Source organism: Giraffa tippelskirchi, chromosome 11, assembly GCF_054371585.1.
Source record: "Giraffa tippelskirchi isolate mGirTip1 chromosome 11, T2T-mGirTip1v1.2.pri, whole genome shotgun sequence".
NCBI classification, from domain to species: Eukaryota; Metazoa; Chordata; class Mammalia; order Artiodactyla; family Giraffidae; genus Giraffa; species Giraffa tippelskirchi.
This window is the reverse complement of record NC_137285.1, coordinates 110,761,325-110,779,884: the sequence shown is the minus strand read 5'-3', so window position 1 is coordinate 110,779,884 and position 18,560 is coordinate 110,761,325. Positions and strand designations below refer to the sequence as shown.

At 34.6% G+C, this 18,560-nt stretch overlaps 1 protein-coding gene across 50 annotated transcripts in view; it reads right to left on the bottom strand.

Annotated features, from left to right (window-relative positions):
* The window catches only part of SOX6 (SRY-box transcription factor 6), a 671,664-nt gene that overhangs the window by 337,400 nt on the left and 315,704 nt on the right, over positions 1 to 18,560 (bottom strand). The gene's annotated exons all lie outside the window — the stretch shown is intronic.

The following is an 18,560-nucleotide window of genomic DNA, read 5'->3' as shown; positions in this document are numbered from 1 at the left end:
CACATAAAAGCATGATTACTGCAGTTTGTCAATTATAGTCTTAAAGGGAATAAAGTACTGCATCTCATTTTAAAATATCCTAATACAGGTTTTTCCAACTAAGACCATAGTCTAGAATTTTACTGCATTTTTTGGTTTGGCATTATACTGTAACTTTAAAAATCCAGGAATATTAATCAGATAAATTGTACAGCTTATTATCTTCTAACTGTCCTAACTGCCAAAGGGCTACTCAAGTGCCAGTTATCATATTTAACCATGCCATGGTCTTTGCTATAGCATGCCTATCATTTAAAGCTTTTACTTTAAATATACTTCTACATATAAACATCTAAAATGTTTAGAAATGTTTAATACAAATTATTATTGTCTAAATTTTATATAATAAAATTACTGAATATATTGTCTTATAATCTTTGGTACATTATCACCTTCCTAAGTATGCATATAAAATCTAAGAGTATTTTCTGTTTGGAAAGATGAAAGTAAACATCTAAAAGAAGTCAAAATCACTCTCTAGCTATAGAAACTAAAGAAATAGACCAAAATATAAGCAACCATATGAAACAAATCAGTTGAAACCAAAATATAAAATCAAATAAATGGTACACTCAGATATTATTTTAAAACAATCCTCCCACAAGATTTTATTTTTTTCTCAACTACATAATAAAAATATTTTTATTATTTTTTAAGTAGCATTCTCCAGCTATCCTTGGAACACTTACGATCTCATTATTAGTTCTGGCATCACAGTAAATATTTAGTACCAATTTGCATATTAGGCATTTAAGTTAAATACTCCTACCAAAATGAAGACAGAGTATTAATAAAGTAAAGAATTAAGGAATTAAGAGTGCCCACGAAATACGATACTGAAGTAATTGAGGAATGAGGACAGACTGATATTTACCAGAAGATATTAAACTTACAAACAAATGGTTTGTGTTAAATCTGCAAAAAGCAACATTATGCTTTTTATGTTACTCATTTTGTTAAATTACTTTAAATTTCAAAGTTAATTTAGCACTTGCCAGTATATATTAAAGGATGTTTCGTATCTCAGAATAATCTCAATGCAAATCCTATTTATGTTTCAAACACCATAGAACATGCTATCTCTTAAATGACAAATAATTCCATTAGTCAAATATGCATCTTAGTGCATTAAAAATAAAATTACATGTAATCTGACTTCTGTACTTGATGTCTTTAAAAGTATTTGAGGATGATGAAGATGCTGAAAATAATAAATTTTATTCAAAGTTATCATAGGCACAACCAAGAAATTATTTACAAATCTGGTTGTTCTCCCAAAGAATCTGAGAAAATTATCTTGAAAAGGATAACCTGACTTAATATGTAAGACCAGACTTAAAAAAAAAACAAAAACATGGAAAATCTTTATCGGCAATTGCTTCCCAAAACCTGAAATGCAATAAAATGATATTTCATTTTTTTCCCCTTAGAAGTGTATTGTATTTAACTATCATTCTTTTTTTTTTTTTTTAAATCATTCCCACCACAATCATCACTGGTGACAATGGGGAAAAGGATAAGAAATTGCTACAACAAGTTGTGAACTACAGTAGGTATAAGGAAACAAAATCTGCATATGTATCACCAATGAAAATTTATCAGTTGGAGTAAACCTGAAGCACTCACTCCAAAATACATTTTCCCTTTCCGTAAAAGACAACTGCGTATCACCCACGCTTTACCAGATGGGTCTTTTATATTCTATGCCAGGATAGACTGAAGAAAAGGGAAATAATTCACAAAATATTTCATACCACAATAAAAAAATACTTCCTTTTAAAAAAATCCAAAATAATTAATTATTTTAGCCACTATATTATTGCTTACAGTAATACACAGCAATAACATTTACATTGATTGAATTCTGTTTCCTTAATGTGAAATTTGTTTGGGGTTAATTAGCACGGCTGAGGAATAAGCTTAATAATTTTATGTTGTTTACACTGGAGGCAGTTTTCCACGAGCACTGCTCAAGGAGGAAGTGACATCTTCTAATTTCAGACAGAACATGGAGGTGAGGGCAGCTGCTCACTGTGGGACTGCAAGCCAGGCCCTTCCTCCTTTAGCAAGCCTCCTCGCTTCTTGGGGTATCTAATGGCAACAATACAAAGTTGTTCAAATTATTTCTCAGACATGGTAAGTTTCTAAACCAAATACTGAGTTGAGCAGGGGGGAAGAAAAGGGCTTACACAAATGGAGAAAATCCACAATATTAGACATCTTTACTTCCCCCTCCTTAAGAAAAAGCAGGTCTAATTAGCTGTCTCCCTAAAATGCGTACCTAGCATTTTTATTATGTATTATAACATTTTGCTCAGAGCTGACATTTTTATTCTGACAAGCACTGTCTGGAGAGCTCTCAATAAATAATACATTGACAATTTTCAGTAAATAAGCAGTGGACACAAATCGTTATCCTTACTTACAGCTGCCCCACTCTAATAGTGCTTTTACAAGTGAGGTGACTATTCAGTCTAATGCAATCCTCTCAGTGCTGGAAAGACATTTTCATTCATTACCACGGTCACAAGCACTTAAAGCACTTTTAAGCCCTGTTGCAAAACAGCAGGAATGGCAGAGCAAGCAGGGCTAACGAAAACCAAAGTTCATCACCAAAGAAACCTGAGGCTGTTCACCTAAGCAACTAGGAAATTCACTTATGTCCCGGCCACCTCAACACTTCTAGATCTACATGTCTAACAAGAATACAAGATTTTCTTTGGCAATTAAAATGTTAACCTTCTTAAAGCCCAAACACTGTGTGCTTCATTTTTGGATTAAACTTGGTTCATCATCTATTAAGCACCCTCAGATAAGGGTCATAAGCTATGACCTGAGTGTTCTACCTGTGATCAAGGTACAAAACTGAAATAAAATCTAAATCCAGATGAATACATTTGAAAGCACACAATACATTTTCTTCTTTCCCCTATCAGCTTCTCTTCTTTAACCAGAGCCCCTAACACCATCACCCTAACTAGTCACTAAACCACTAAAGCAGTCCTGAATTTCATTTTTCTTCATGATATCACAGTATTTTATTTTCCAGCTAATTGGAGATACAAACTTAAATGAAATAAGATTTAAAGAAAGAGCAACAAAAGTGAGAAGGTAATATCTACACTCCTTGACATATATAGCCTATGACTTGTATTTTCACCCTACTTCTCAAATCAATGTATCCATTATTTTATGACTTGTTAGACAATTCTTGATTGTAAGGATAGTTGAAAATATGCTGCCTGGTTGCAAGATGATTTCATGGTAACTACTATACAGTTTGGAATTTAGTACAGTATAGCATAGTACAGTACAGAACAGTATAGTATAGGTGTCATTCCATATTGTCAGTCTTTTGTCTGCAACAGGAGCACTGGGCAAGCTTGTTAAAACACAGGTTGCTGGGCTGCATCCCAGGGTTTCTGATTCAGTAGGTAAGGGGTGAGGCCCAAGAATTTCCATTTCTAACAAGTTCCCTGTAACAATTGCGCTACTGACAATCTGAACCACTGGGCTACAAGATTAATCAAATTTACCTGAACGTGTAAAACACACATGACCCATACTGGCCTACAGTCACTCCTCCTCTTTTACAGAAGAGAATGATAGATTATAGAGCTTCCACTATGTAGCAAACATGATGCCACCTGAAAGCAAAGATGACTAATCACAGTGGGTTCTCTAAGAAAAGGGAGACTAAATCCATCACAATGATAAGAAAGGGAGTCTCTCTCCTAATCTCCAGGACACTCAGTGTTACAACTGCTGGTGGCTTGGTGTATCTACCTTCACAGAATGCCAAAACTCAGTATGTCTAAACCCAAACCTTCTCATCTATCTCAAGTCACCATCATAATAATCTCACCGTTGATCAAGTATCTCGATCTCTACCAAGATACTTCAATTGTTTTTGACTCTCAACAACTTCAAACCTCACATATGTATAGTTTATACACACATATATATACACACATACACATATATGCCTGCATGCTAAGTTGCTTCACTTGTGCCCAACTCCTCGTGACCCTATGGACTAGAGCCTGCCAGGCTCCTCTGTCCATGGGATTCTCCAGGCAAGAATACTGGAGTGGGTTGCCATACCCTCCTCCAGGGGCTCTTCCCTACCCAGGGATTGAACCCTCATTTCTTACATCTCCTGCACTGGCAGGCAGGTTATTTACCACTAGCACCACCTGGGAAGCCTATATATATATATATATACAGGTTGATTCTTCCTCCCTAACTCCTGCTACCGCCTTAGTTGTTTAGACTTTTATCAATACATGTGTATCTCATTAAAATAGCCTACTAACAGATTTTCCTGCATTTGGCTTTGCCTCTTTGCAACTGAGAATCAAAATGCTATCAAAGCTATCTTTCTAAGAAGTGTGTGCAATTATGTCACTCACCCTCCTACTTTAAGTGAAAGTGAAGTTGCTCAGTCATGTCCGACTCTTTGTGACCCCATGGACTGTAGCCCACCAGGCTACTCCATCCATGGAATTTTCTAGGCAAGAGTACTGGAGTGGGTTGCCATTTTCTTCTCAATCCAGGGATCGAACTCAGGTCTCCCGCATTGCGGGCAGACGCTTTACCGTCTGAGCCACCAGGGAATCCCTGTTTAAGTAGCTCTCAACTCTTCTCTACTACCCAAAAGATAAAATTCAAACTCTACAACAGCTTCAATCATTTTTTTTAGTCATATCTCCCATCCTAACTACACCAAGCCTCTTGAATTCACCACACTCACAGGTTTAATCATGTCATTGAAACCTTATACACGCTTTTCTATCTGGGATTCTATTATATTGCTTGTTCACTATGAATAGCTTATAATTAACCAAAATCCAGCTCAAATGCCTATAAATCCCTTCTTAAATCTTCTAGACAAAATGATAGTTCCCTCTTCTGTACTCCAGCATTTTAGAACTCTACTACTCTAGTACAGCACTTAACTATAATATTATTACTTTATGTACACATGTTTCTTCCACTAAACTGAGAGCTACTGAAAACCAATAACTATTCTTTTCCTCTCCTCCTCTTTCCCCACTTTTACCTCTCCTCACCCCCTACACTACCAGATGGAAGAGCTTAATAAATGCAATGACACATGCAACAACTTGGGTGAATCTCCAGGGAATTATACTGTTTGTTTTATTTTTTAATGCCAATTCCAAAAAAAAAATAGCTACTGCATCAATCCATTTATATAACATATTTGAAATGACAAAATGCTAGAGATGAAGGATAGTTTAATGGCTGGCAGGAATTTAGTATAGAGGGTAAGAGGTGTTGGAGTAGAAGAGAGGTGGGTATGGTTCTATAAGAGCAACACAAGTGATCCTCGTGGTGATGGAACTATTCAGTATCTTGATTGTGGTAGTGAATACATGAACCTCTATAGGTATTTACAGGTGACAAAACTGTGGAGAACCTAATACACACATGCACACACAATTGAGTACAATTAAAACTGGAGAAAAATGAATAAGATCAGAGTTCTGTATCAATGTTAATAACCTGGTTGTGACAGTATGTGGCAGTTTTGCAAAATGTTATCAGTGGAGGAAATAAACAAAGTATACACTGGACCTCTGTATATTATTTCCTACAACTGCATGTGAATCTACAATTATCTCAATAAAAATCTTAATTTAAAAACTAGCAAACATAGATTTATAATATATTGATAAATGGAGTGGCATATGGGTTTTTTTTCAGCTTTACTGAGGTATAATTGACAAACAAAGTTGTAAGATATTTAAAGTATACAATGTGATGATATGATATATAGATTCATTGTGAAAGGATTACCCCCACTGAGTTCATTAACACATCCACCCGTTACCTCATCTATTTAAATTCTACTCTGCTAAGATTTGCTAATCTTAGAAATTTTCAGTTATACAATATTATCAAATATAGTCACCATGTTATACATTATATACTCAGATCTTATTCATCTTATAACTGAAAGTCTGCACCCTTTTACCAATCTCACCTTGTTTCCCCTATCCATCCCCAGATGCTGACTACTTTTTTACTTCCTGTGTCTATGAATTTGACATTTTTTTACGACTCCACAAATTTTAGACAAAGATAAAGTCTTGAGGGCTAAAGTCATCAGTAGAAGACAAGATACGATCTGGATTTTATGTAAAGCGAAATAGATACATGGAAAACTTAGATAAGCAGAGGGGAGACAGAAGGGTAGGGATAATGGTTGAGCATGAAGTATGTTGGACTAAATAACTAATCCAACTTAACAGTGCTGACTCTTTCAATAAGAAAGTTTGTCATGAGATTGTTACATCTTCAAGTTTCTTAATCAGAATCAGTTGCTCTGAGTAAGAAATGCCCAAATTACTCACGTTTAAGCAAAAAGACAAAGCACAGCTGATGTGGAAGACAATGAATAAGTATTTAAAAAAATTAAGCTAGGAAAAAAATTCAAAGCAGCTAGTCTCCATTGGGTACCAAGGACACACCTAATTTCTGAAGCTAATACTGACCACTCAGAAAGTAAATAGTGGAGTAGCTACAACAGTGAGATACAGACAAAAGTTTTTACTATTGTTTGAAATAAATAGGGTATATCTAAGAAATTTATCCAAAAGAAAGGAAGGAAGAAAGAAAAAGAAAGATTAAAAACTAAAGACAGTTTTTTAAAAGCCAATATATATAGATCTAAAGGAAAATAATTCTATATACAGAGAAAAGCAAGTGCAAAGGAATTAAGATATGCCTGAGGAAAAAGAAAACGGTCCAGTAGCTGGAATGCTCTGAGGGCAAAAAGTAATAATGAGTTTTGAAAGCCAGAGTACAATATTTGAATTTTAAGCAATGAATTTTATTCCAAGCATAATAGAGATTGATGATCACTGGCCAGATATCAATGCTCCAATGCCAGTAAAATGCTGAAACCATCTGATATCAGATAAAACCAGAAAGACGTGAAAGGGGCATAATTAAAAGTAACTGAAGTTAAATACTGAAGTAATTGAGTTTGCCTGGAACTGAGATGAGAATTTCTCTTATTAATGAGAAGGAGGGTTAAGAGTTAAATTAAAATTACTAATGGAGAAATAAAATTAATACATGAGTTTCTGTGTACATGAGTTTGGTGACAATGGTATTTATAAGCAAACATTAATTTTTTGCTGTCCTCTGTACTCCAAAATGACACTGTCACTCTATATATACCATCAAACATTCTCAAAAAGATCAAAGAATAGTTTTTAGGACTTTGTACATCAGGTACATTAGGTAGTTTTCCCCAGTCTCCTTTTTTCACCTGAAAACAAAGGGCGATTGCTCCAAAACAACACATTGCTTATGCATTAATTCTTAAATTTCCCATCTCTTCCATGCCTGTGACAGGAGCAAGAAGTACAAGATTAGAGGAATTTCTGAAGGATCCGCCACGAAGTTACAGGGTAAGCTAAGTTCTACTGCATTTTGGAGCAGAAGGGAATCCCAGTGCCCACAGTTTATTAGCCACCCAAAAAACTACATGTTGACTATAGGCTGCCTTCATTCAAAAATCACACATTAGTAGCAAAAGAATTCTACTACAGTTAACACTGCTGCTGTTGCTGCTGCTGTCGCTTCAGTCATGTCCGACTCTGTGCGACCCCATAGATGGCAGCCCACCAGGCTCCGCCGTCCCCGGGATTGTCCAGGCAAGAACACTGGAGTGGGTTGCCATTTCCTTCTCCAATGCATGAAAGTGAAAAGTGAAAGTGAAGTCGCTCAGTCGTGTCCGACTCTTAGCGACCCCATCGACTGGAGCCTACCAGGCTCCTCGGTCCATGGGATTTTCCAGGCAAGAGTACTGTTACCACTAGTGCCTTGCAAATAATTCAATACTTTGTCACATTTTTCATAGTTATTCTTCATCCTATCTTCATTTATTTTAACCACCCATTTGTATTTACTCATTTCAGTTCACTACATGAGAGCAACTGGGGAAGTCCACAGGCCTCTAACTTCTGCCTCCTTTCTAATGCTAGGGGATGACTTATATTTTGTGACTCATTGTGTGTGAACTTGTCCGGCCTCTCAGTGTTGGCTTCTCAGTTATACTTAAACTCTCAAGACATAAATTAATAAAGTTATGATAGGTCTAAATGTCACAGTTATTCAGCATTAAACCCATAACCTCATATGGCTAATAATTATGGCCATGAATTCCCTCTAAGGCCCAAATCCCCTTAATAACAGCTCTGCCAAAAGGTAGAATCATTGGCCTTTAGCTTCTTCTGGATCATGCCACACTACTAACCCCACCCTCCATTTGCCAACCTCTCAAACCATGTAAAGAACTTTCTGAGCCAATTATCCATGGCTTTGTCTATAAGTACCTTCCCTGGACACTGACTTTTTCAGACATCAAAACTGAATGGCAGCTTTTACCTCTATCTTTATAAAAACATCAGGAATAAAAGAGACTGGAAATAGTAAAGGACAATTTCAATTAAGAGAAAAATAATCATGATGTTGGTTCAGATGACTCTTTTATTGTGAAAACAGTTTGAAAATGAAAATTATTGATAGTGGCTGCTGAAATTCAGATACAAACTCCAATAAAAGAAAATCAAAGCAGCACAGAATTTTAGAATGTGGCTTTCAATGCTCAACCAATATTTTCATTTTCTAAATTAAAAAACTAATGCTAAGATCAATTAACTAATTAAATAATTATTAGGTATTACTCAGAAGGTTACCATAGTCAAGCAAGAATGCACATCAAATTCAGGCTAATCTGAATCAGAAAGGATTCCCAGATAAAACATTTTAAGAAAAAGTGAAGATTTCCAGTTAAGAAGCCAACTGTTCAGATAGAAAAATACATCTTTTCCCATATGAATGGCTAGAACAGTGGCAATAATCAAGAGTTTGCTGGTTAATTTTGAATTTGAAGTAGATATTTAAGAAAAAACGACTGTGAACCTGATAAGGTTAGAGATTAGGAATTACTTTAATTCAAAAACCACACAGAGCTAGAAACATCAGTAAAAAGAATCAAATGGGGAAAAAAGTGTCTTTCCTAACAAACCTAGTAATCATAGTCCAGAGGGAGAATGACAATACACTGGTGCTCATACTTAAAAGAAGGGCTGAAGACATTCTATTAAGAAACAACAAAAAGAAAAAGAAAAATTGCAGTGAAGAGTCCATCAAACGCTCTTACATGTGTCTGAAAAGCTCAGCAATAAAAGGAAGCCTGGGCTAGATGTTTTGAGGAAGGTGGAACCAAAGGTATAGACAGTTAAGGCTTTCAGGAACTACAACACACACACACACACTGAAGCTCCAGTTTCTTTGTGTACTGTTTTCCAACAGAGTAGGAAAAAATAATACAAATTTGTCAACAGCAACTCCACTCCTGGGAACACGCCCTAGGAAGAAGCTCATGCACATGTGTATCAGAAGACAGGTACAAGAATGTTCATACTCTCATTGGTTGTACTAGCAGAAAACTGGAAATCATCCAAATGTCCACAGACAGTAAACAGGAGAGTACACTCCTATATAGCATTCTGTGGGATAGCATGTGGAATATCATACAAAAGTGAAAATGAACTAGAGCTACACAGAGCAAAATTGATCTTGAAATATAATTATGAGTATAAAAAATAAGTCATAGAAGGTTACAGTGTAATACCATCTTTATAAAGTTCTGAAACAAAGCTAAATGACATATTATTTAGGAACATATATAAAACTGCTTTAAAACAAGAAAAGGAAGATTCTAAACACAAAGTTCTGGCAGTAGTTACATCTATGTAGAAAACACAGGGATTGAATAGGTAAAGAAAACATTAAACTGAATGATGAATTTACAAGTGTTTGTTTTATTTTTATGCCTTATAATATATATAATCAAATACTACATAATAAACACAGATTTAAGTTTGTCATTTCTTTTTTTATTCATTTTTTCTTTGGATTTTACACATATATTGTGCAAGAAAAATTTATAGATTTTAAAACTGCTCCCTATTCTTTTGAGAATAAATCCAGAATAAGGCTATCTAATGAATTTTCAGTGGAAAGAAAAATGTAAAATGCTAATGATCCACTTTGACTTCACCAGTTCAAAATTCATAAAAGACAAAGACTTAATTTCATCAAACCATGGAGAGGAAGTTGCATCCTCTTAACAAAATGCCAAGGAACACCTTCTTGCTTCCCAGGTCAGGAAGAGGAAAAATCAGAAGCAACTGACTGCATCTGTTCTTGACATTCATAGAGAAAAAATTTTAAGAAAAGAATTTTTAAGTCTGAGGAGATAGAAATGGGCCAAGAAATTTGAAGTATCTTTTCAAGGAAGAGACACACAAAATGAAGTTGAGAAAATAATTCAACCACCTAGGACACTGCCAATACTGAAAATGGGAGTTGAAAAACAGCAGCAAATTGAAACAAGTATTTGCCCAGAATGTCTAGGGTTCACAGGATTCGGGCTAATCACATACTTCATAAAGTTATATGTGAGGATGACCAGTTTCTGAAGAATTAGAAAGCAAATATACTTAACACAAAAACACAAGAAGCATTATTCTTTTCCATAATTCAATATGGAACAGTAGTTCTAGTTCCTCATTTTAATCCCTAATTGTACAATACTTGCAGAAATATGTGTATTTAAATTATTTGGTACTAGATTAGGATTTGCTATGCATGTAATACAAATCCTTTAAAATAAGATTGAGGACCCAAACATTATAAGAGAGTAAAGGTATACTTTAAAGAAAAGAAAAAGTGAATTAAAATGAAGTTACATCAGCTTTGCTCTGAATATCTGATTGCTTCTTCACCTAGAGTAGGAGTGATCTTGGGTAACTTCAGCACTTAAATGACCTGAAATTTCCAACTTACTTAAAATAATAATTCTGGGGACTTCATAATAAATACTTAATGTGTTTTTATGCAAAAGTCCAAAACCTTCTCCCATAAATGAGAAATATAAGGAAAGGTTTGGATCTTGGGTATTCTAAATATTTCACCAATATAACTTTCAATTAAAACAGTGGCAAAAACCTAAAAGAGATCAGTCCTGGGTGTTCATTGGAAGGACTGACGTTGAAGCTGAAACTCCAATACTTTGGCCACCTGATGCGAAGAGCTGACTCATTTGAAAAGACCCTGATGCTGGGAAAGATTGAGGGCAGGAGGAGAAGGGGGCAACAGAGGATGAGATGGTTGAATGGCATCACCGACTCAATGGACATGGATTTGGGTGGACTCGGGAGTTGGTGATGGACAGGGAGGCCTGGCGTGCTGCGGTTCAAGGGATCGCAGAGTTGGACAGGACTGAGCGACTAAACTGAACTGAACTAAAAACCTAACATCCATAAATTTTGCTTTAAAAGTTTCTTTTAATGTTCTAGCATGGTATGAATGTTAAACTTTAATATTTTTTAGCATGGGCTTTTAATATATTTTTTTTTCTTTAATAGGAGCACAGTACTTTTAACTGGGTATTATTTGAAAACTTCATCCAAGGCTTTACCAACTCTCTCACTGACAACACCATATTCCACATATTTCTCAGCAGGGAAGATTGGCTTCCAGCAGGGAAACTTTAGTATCAGCTTTTCCAAAAAGCCTGAAAGGAGAGTTAAGCTGAATTGCTCTTCCAGAAAATAAGTACGTCATTGCTGCCAAATGTTAAATCCCCTAACACCATGGGACATTTCCTATGGTTCTGTCTGTGGTGCAGGATGAGACTCCTGCAATATTTCTCTTTAAAAAACATTCTTCAAATGACATTAGTAATAGTAGTTATAATAGCAATAGTAAAAATAATTATAATTGTATAAGCTATGTTTATGTATATATATAACCCTGAAAGGTAGATATCATTTCTCCAGTTTTACAGATGAGGGAACTGAAGCACAAAAGGATGAAATTATTTCCCTAAGACTAGGAAATAAAGTTGGCTACATTTATTGAGCACTTACTATGTACTGGTAATGCTCTAAATGTTTTAGTTGCATTAACTAAATCCTTTTCTTTTCATGATAGCTGTATAACTATGTCCAATATTTGGCTGAGAAAACGCAGAGGGGTGCCCAATGTCATCCAACTGGCAAATGCTAAACTGAGGCTCAGACAGCCTAGATCCAGAGTCCACACTCAATCAGTACACTATACTACCTTGCTAAATATTAGAACTTACATTCAAACCCAGATCTGGCTCACTCAAAAAACATATGACTTTCAAAAATGAGTTTTCCCATTGTTTAAACTATATCACACTCCTCTTTTAGTACAGCAAAAGCTATTAACATTAGATAAGCAATACATACCAACATATATGCTTACTAAATATAATTCAGTGAAAATATATGTAGAAATCCAAATTATTGTTTAGAGATGTGAATAATGATAATAATCCATCAGATACATAAACACGTGTTCATTCTTGTGCTGGGCAACAGCTGCATAATCCATTGGAAAGCCTATCCCACCAGGAATCCAAAGCTCAAATGCTCCTGCCCTTTCTCCACATAAACAGTCAAATGAATCCACATACTTTCATTATTATCATATCTTGATACACACAATTCCACTGGACAAATACTCTAATTTCTGACCAACATACATTCTATGACATTGTACCTAAACTCTGCATGTTTTCCTTTAAGCTTATGGCCTCTATCAAATATAACACATTTATTCTAATATTTTTAACTACAAGTTTCATCACTCCCTCTTGATCACAATAATTACCACCTAAAATATAAGTCTCTTAAAGGAGGAAAAAGTCAGAAAGAAACTCTTATTTTGTTAGAGCTGAGGTTTATATCCCTTTCTCTGCAATCTCACATGACTCCAGAACCTGTCCCAAACCAGTTCATCCAGTCTAGGATCATATACTTAGTAGTATGATGCACAAGACATGATAGTGGCTGAAGCACTATTATTAAAGAGAGATTAAAACAGCTGTACATTATGCTGAAGCACTCACTCTTCCCTTTACAAACAGACGGTCCTGGATTACAAGCAGCACTTGACCATTTAAATCACGACAACAACCAGATTTAACCAGCTGGGCCATATTCTCCTAGGCAATGCCTGTTGACCTCCTCAGTCGCAGCTGCTCAAATGAAATTCTCATTAGACAACTTATTTTCAGAAGCCAAAGGACTCTCTGATTAAATATATGTATTTAGATATAGAAGTCCTTTTTAAAGTATTCATTTTCTGACAACTGTCGCTTATGTTAGAGCCCAGCTACATTGGTAACAAGATGGGTGATACAAGGATAACTAAAATTCATCATTTAACCCCAACTGAAGGATTTTTATCTTAGAAGCATTTAAACCTGAGCCTATTAATCAAAGTCTTTCTGCATATTATACCCACCAATATCAGCAGTTTTAAAATGTAGACTCTGATATTCATTCTATCCATCCATTTTTCCATGTATCTGCACACATATCTATCTATCTATCTACCTGCTGATGTGTCTATCTATGGCAGGAAAAAAAAATCAGGGTTAAATTTACAAGAAAATGTAAACCTTGTCTATTTTCCCACAAATCTTACTTTCAGAGGAAGCACTTCAGACAGAACACCTTTGTTCATCAGTGTTTCAGCAGTCCAGTCAAATCACTGTTCTGGAGAGGATATTTCTTGAGAGAATGGCACATAAAATAGCGGACAATTATTTGGTTAATCAAAGAATCCACCTGTAAGAGAATAACTTTCCTATTATCCTGTGGAGAGTTTTTGTTTTATCATGTAGATATTGTTTTAAAATAGATCATAATAAATAAACTTTTTATAGATCAGTTATTGTATATGAGGGGAAGTGAGGGGGGAGGGTATTTAGTTTGATAGAGTCAAAACATTCTCCAGGACAAGAATGACTCAGGAAGGTCATTCATTATGTCAGTCACAGAAGCTTGCCACTCATGAAGTATGGCCTTCAAACCAGAAAGTAGAAGTGAGGAAGAGGCAAGTAATGCATCTGAAAGCTTTTATATGTCCCGTGGGATAAGCGATGTCCCAAATGAGGAGATGGGCTTTAAAAAGTCCAAAATATTGGTGGAGCTATTATACTTCCTTGGAACTAGAATATAATTATTATAAAATCATAAATCTATCAAAGCTTATTAATGACCTTTACTATAATTATTTTTATTCTCCCATCCTACTGTTCTGTTCCATTGCTCCAAGCAAGTAGTTAAAATTAGGAATCAAACTCAAAATAAAAAATAGGAATCCTCATTACTCCAGTTTCCAAAACATTTTGATCTACTTTCCTCATTAACTGTAGTTCCATCCTACTACTTACTCTGAGCTACCTTTAAACAACTCCTCTCTATTGATATCCTCGCTTTAAATGTTGAGTCCTAATAATTCTATCTCCTAATATCTTTTCCATATGCACTGCTTCTTCTCTCTTGTTTCTGCTGCCTTAGTTCAGGCTCTCATTATCTCTAGCCTGAAACAATTTCTTTAATGTCTCTGTACTCCCATACATCCGACACAGTGCTGCCAGATTAACTTTCTTGGAGGAAAGCTCTAATCCATCAATTTATTGTGCTAAAAAATAGTCAATGGTTCCTCCATAACCTTCAGTATAAAGTTCAAATTTCTAAGCCAAGAATTAAAGGACCTCTGTGATGAACAGAACCTACTTTTTCAGTTTTACATTGCATATGCATCTTCATATACTTTAAAGTAGAACTTGAACTCTCTGCTGTTTTAAAGCTCTCTGCCTGTTCCTTTTGACTGAAATGTCCCTCCCCTCCATTTCTGCCTGTATACTTTCTTTCATTCTCCAACCAGTTACAACCCACTTTTCCTAGAGAACCCTTCCGTGGTTTCCTAGACAGGCACAATCTATCTTGTAAACTCCTATAACATTTTATCTACATAGCACTCATGGAACTTTAAATGACATTGAATTAGAGTTCATTTTGTCTGTGTTTTATACCTTCTACTAGAATATAAACTCTTTAAACTTAGAGACCTTTGCTTTACTCATGATAGGTATGCAATATCATGTAGCATAGTGGTTCTTCACCTAGGGTCCACAGACCCCAAGAATCTGTCCATAGAATTCAGGAAGTCTGCAAATTTGGATGGAAAAAATATTTTTCACCAATATTTTTAACTGAAAATGTGATTTCTTTAAATTATCAAAGCAGACAACAAATAATAAATTCATAGTATCTGTGAGATTATAATCAATAGAACAACAATATATAGATTACATTGTATTTGAAGATTATCTCAAAATATCTTTTATGCTTATCACTACTTCAAAAGTATATTTTTAGTCCTTCCACTAGATCTTGTGTTTAATCCATGAGTAAAATAGTACTTCCTGCCATATCACAAAATTTTTAAATTAACATTTTAATATAATTCATTTTCTCTATAATTCCATGAATTTACTTTATATATTTAAAATAAGGATAGACCTGTAGGCATCATCAACCCACCAAAGGGATCCACAGCCAAAAAAATAAAGCAACATGGTAAGAATCCCTCAGTTCTAATATAGCACCTTGCATAATAAGAAAAAAAACTTGTAGAAAAATAATCATGATACTATGAAGCTCTTGATTAGGGGTATTAAAAATATGCCATGAACTATAGAATACTAAATAAGCATATTTAGTTCATAAAAATTCATAGTCTTGGAAGAAAAAGACCAATCACTTCTCCTCTACAATAACCTTTAAAGATAGCAATTAAGATTTCTGCATACCTCCAAAGGTAATTTATTGCCTTCCAAAGAAAGTTTTCCATACCTGGACAACTACACTGTTAGATAGCTGGTCCTATTATAAAGTAAAATATATGACATATAATATTATATGATAATATTACTCCAATTATTCCTCCAATTATTCTTGGAGGAATAGTTCCTCCAATTATTCTTCATATTATATAATTGTGTCTGTTCTCATATTGATTGTTCTCTGAGAATATCCCAATGCTTCTGAGTTCCTCTTAAAGTGTAGTAATTCTCACCTTCACACAATACTTCAGATGCATTCTATTGAGCGAGAAATTCAGTGAGACTGAGGCCTCTTGAATCTTACATACTGTAATTCTAGGTATGTAATTACACACATTAATTCTGTAATGCTGACTAGAATAGCACTGGCAATTTTTTGGTAATATTCACCATGCTAACTCCATTGCTCTATCACCCAAAACTCATATGTGGGGTTTTTTTTTTTAATCGTGTGTCTGCTATTTAAATTTTCTCCAGTAATTACTTGTGCAGATAGGAATTTTGGTCACAGCCTCTGGACTTGACAGTAATATCTATTTTTTTTTTTAAGATTTAAAAATGCAATTTTTTAAATTAATTTATTTATTTTAGTTGGAGGCTAATTACTTTACAATATTGTAGTGGTTTTTGCCATACATTGACATGAATCAGCCATGCATTTACATGTGTTCCCCATCCTGAACTCCCTTCCCACCTCCCTCCCCATCCCATCCCTCTGGGTCATCCCATTGCACCAGCCCTGGGCCCTTGTCTCATGCATCAAACCTGGACTGGCAGACAGTAACATCTATTAACTTTCATCTTGATGAGTTAAAGTTTATATTTTGGGTTTGTCAAAAACTTTTGAGTTTTTGTTTCTTTCATACAGTATATTCAGCATTTCTCCTAGATTTTTGGAATCTGTAGGTTTGATGAGCAGACTTTTTATCATTTCATATTTGTTCTTAGTGGACTATATATGTTGATACGCACTAAAAACATGTGAATTTCTGATGCCTAAAATATATGTACTTTAGAAAACAAAGTTCTGTAATGTACATAAAAAACATTCTTTAATAATAGGAATATAATGATAAAGGACTTAAATGAGAGGTCTCATATTGAAAGTGCTACTCTTTAATCAAATCTATAACACACAGTAATGAAGAGGAAACATAAACTAATCATTACTTGCAAGAGAAGAATGAGTTTAAATTCCCTAACAGTCTAGACCCTTCCCCCTAAAAAAATCACCACAAGTCAATTTCTTTATTTTTACATAACAGAACCCTCTGAAGTATGTTGAAAAGTACTTTCTTATAGAACTAAAACCATCTTTCTGATGAATCACAAAAGTAATCTAGCAATCTCATTTATTCAGAGTTTATTGACTTGGCAACCTCAGTTATTCTAGAACATAGGAACGAATGAGAAGTATAAAGTCTCTGAACAGCGAGAAGAGTCAGTACAGAGTCTGTGAATTGAAGAGGATGTATATTGCCCAGAATCTCTCAGCAACTCACCCAGAAATGTGCGTTCATATTTTAAATAGTGTCTAGAGTGTTATGATCATCTAATTTAATAACTGAAAGATAAATATAAGAAGCAAATTAGAAATTATTCACAGCCAAGTAAGAAGTTATAGCCTGAAACCTGATATCAAAGGAAGAGAAACCAACATACACACACACACATACGCACCAAAAAAGGTATCTAAATCAAGCACACATAGGAACTCCAAAGTTTCATAATTTCAGAGAAATAACTGTAAAGCAATTGTCCTAATTATCTCAATGATCTCTGGGGGCATCATTACATTATAGCATGGTAAAGTAATTGACATTTATAACACAACAATCATCACAATACCTCAAATGTATGTTCATAAGACCCATATTAATTATTATAGTTAATTATCAAAATGTTTAAGAAGTCAGGTTACTACCATACAAAATTTCAAATTTGGTGATGCAGGGAGATTGAAAAACTTATCCAGGGTCACGTGATTGTTAGACAGGTATTGGAGTTTATAGTCTACTGCCTCATGACCGTGAGTCATCAAAAAAAATTTACATTTTGTACCATATAATCTAGTTAGTAAGCATGGGAAACGTAATACATTTTAGAAACTTCCATCAAGATTGCTGATGTTGTGGACAGGTAACAAAAATTAATCTGAAATTTTTAAACTTTTGAGCCTTTTAAGGAATAAAATTAAGTTAACATGAAAAATTCCCTTATATCAAATCCCCATTTCCCTACAGTTCCACAGAGGTTTAAATTTAATTTACATGTAAGTAGTGATTCAGAGCCATTAATTACTCTATATTTTAAAGTCTAAAATCTGTACATAAAAAATGAAAGAACCTACATAGGATAGCAATCACTTAGAGTTGATTAATTTAAGCATATTATTAGAGAGTCTCCTTTCACTACTTTTTAGGACCTAGGTTAACCTAAGTGGACTCTTGTAGAGAGAGGAGAGAAGGTGGATGTCTCAGTAGATGTCATGTGTCAAAGAATTCTCTCCTTGAACACTGTTTTAACAATATTAGAAACCCTCAACTCTCAATTCTACAACATTTGAAGGTAAAATAATAATATTTATAAGTTTATAATATTTGTAAAAATAAGGATAAATAAATTAGGCTTTTTTTCTTTTTAAACAGTATTTTCATAATAAAATACTATCCATTAAAAGGAAATATGGGAGGAAAAAATGAAAAATAGTGTTGCAGCTGAGAAAATACCTATACTACCTTTTTCC